The sequence below is a fragment of the Canis lupus genome, chromosome 32, assembly GCF_011100685.1.
Source record: "Canis lupus familiaris isolate Mischka breed German Shepherd chromosome 32, alternate assembly UU_Cfam_GSD_1.0, whole genome shotgun sequence".
In the NCBI taxonomy this organism is placed as follows: Eukaryota; Metazoa; Chordata; class Mammalia; order Carnivora; family Canidae; genus Canis; species Canis lupus.
The window spans coordinates 24,736,824-24,739,426 of record NC_049253.1 but is presented as its reverse complement, the minus strand read 5'-3'; positions in this window follow the sequence as shown (position 1 = coordinate 24,739,426).

Below are 2,603 nucleotides of genomic sequence, written 5' to 3'. Positions count from 1 at the left end.
ATATTCTTGGTTGCATATTTTTCCCATTCAGCTCATGGAATATATCGTGTCACTCTCTTTTGGCTATCATTCAGAGTTTCCTAGACAAACAAAAACTAAAGGACTTTGTGACCACTAAAAGAATTAGTCTAAATTTTATTTGATCTACCACAGAAATATGTTCTTCCTAATCCCGGTGAACACAAAAGTGAATCCAGGAGCTATTAGCTATTGCCTAATGAAAACAAAGCCAGAGAAATTGAACCAATGATGAAAAGTAAGTTACCACAGGAAAAAATATATAAATATAGCATTTGAACTCCTAAATTGAGTTGTAGCTAAAATATGAACACTAATAAATACTTCCTCCATTTTAATTTTTTACATTCTTGTTTGAGTCAGTTTCAGTTGGGTTTTATGTAAGTGACCACCCAAAGAGTTCTCATTATTTGAGAGACAAAATTAGGATTCAAATCCAATTCTCTGTACTATCTCCCTGTACACTTACTACCACTGCTTATGATAAGCAGCTTTCATACATACCAAATAAATCTATTATTAGATTGGATTAAAAGCAGGTAAACATTTTGAGTTAAAATGTTAAAATGTTTTCATTCAGTAAATGTGACAGATGAAGGTCAGGGATGCTTTTTAACCATAAATACAAATCATGGTTCATGTTTTGTTTTGTTTTTGTTTTTTTTTATAGAGAAAGAGAGCACACACACACACATGAGCAAGCAGAGAGGGACAAAAGGAAAGGGAGAGAGAGAGAGAGAAACTCAAGCAGATTCCCACCTGCGTGCAAACCCTGACATTGGGCTCATTCTCACAATGCTGAGATTATTACCTGAGCTGAAATCAACAGTCAAATGCTCAACCAACTGAGCCACCCAGGCACCTTCACGGTTCATGTTTAATGCCACTTTAAAGGACATAAAAATCAAAAGGAATACGTTAATAATATGAACAGATCCAATATGAAATATATGATATGCTAAAGATTAACCTTAGTTGCTAAGGGAAAAATAAAAAACAAATGTAATAATCAGGATTTTGCTAATTGTTTTTGATTTTTATTTTTTTAACCACCTGGAAAAATTTGTTGTAATTAAGTGAAGTGTCTTTGGTTTATTGAAGTTATTACTATAAGTAAAAGTTAATGACACCAAATATATTATGTGAAATGTACAGTATTGAGTTTTAGTCAATGAGAAAGAATTTATTAAATATAATGTTCATTCTCTCATTCTTATGTCTATGGTTTAAAATACTGGCTTAAAAATGCATAGATCTGGCTGAACAGACAAAATAGAGTTGCACGATTTAGCAGAAAACATTTCAGAGTAATCTAGAATACATAGTCCTACATGGGGATTTACTCTATACATTAAACATCCTGCACAACCATATTAGACAGCTTGTTAACACATGTGTATACAATTGCTAGATTTCATAATAATCTACTAAAGCCTAAATATTTTGGGGTATCCTGCTTTCCCTCGTATGAGGCTCCATCCAGATTCCAAAAATAAAATAGTACATACTTATTAGTGCCAACTCTTAAAAGGGGTCTAGACATCTTGCCAGAGGAACAAAAATTACAATCCAGGAATAGAGCAAGTAACTGACCATCGAAACAAAAAGTGTAAGTGACAATGTCCTGGGAAATTCAGGAAACCTAGAGGATGATACCAAAAGGGAGAAATCACCTCTTGACAAGACATATAGGGGTGTAACTGCTTAATCACAACTAAAGCATCATGGACTTCACCTTTCCCACAGAAGAAACTAACATTTTAGAGTCTTCGTTAGGTTCATGGATAGGTGTTAAAAGGTCTCTAGTCCTTCTGAAATTATATGACAAAAGTTATGCCTGTGTGTATGAATTTTCCTGGACCAAAACCAGTAGGTATTGCTTAAACAGTTCTTTAAAAGTTCTGTGACCACCAACAAATTTAATGACCTCTAAATCAAAACCTAGTTCCAAACTTAAATTGGTAATGAAGGGAGAGTGACTAGCTAACATTTGCTTAGTTCCAGACAAAGAATGGAATAGAATTTATACCTAAGGCTCTTTGCTGAGATATTACTAACATACTCCCTAGCAAGAATTCCAAACAAAACAAAACAAAAATTATAGAAGTATTTTAAGAGATGGTGATAATTTAAAATATTACATCAGATATTACACACAGAAAATGAATATTTCTTTTTTAAAAAAAAATATTATGTTTACCTCTGTGACTCATGTTGTTCAGGGTACAGACGTTTTCCTTTCTCAAATTGCCAAAGCCTTGGCTAAGTGTAGTTCCATAAAACCAATACCAGATTCTTAGGTCTGCCAGGTCCTCAATCACGTGCTTTGTTCTCAGGCCATCCTGGGGTCCATTACTGTAGGTTGCCAATAGTACATCCTTCATCTTAATAGTGGAGTGGGAAAATATTCTCATTTTCATTCCTGGGTCTTCACCATTTAATCCATCATCTCTTACTACAGTTTCTAGAACATACAAAATACTTTCCACCTCTGTTCCAACTTCTTTATTCCCATTGGGAAACCTCTGTTTCTTGTACCTCCATTATGCTGCTATTGAAATTGCATCAAATCCTTTTCCTGGAGA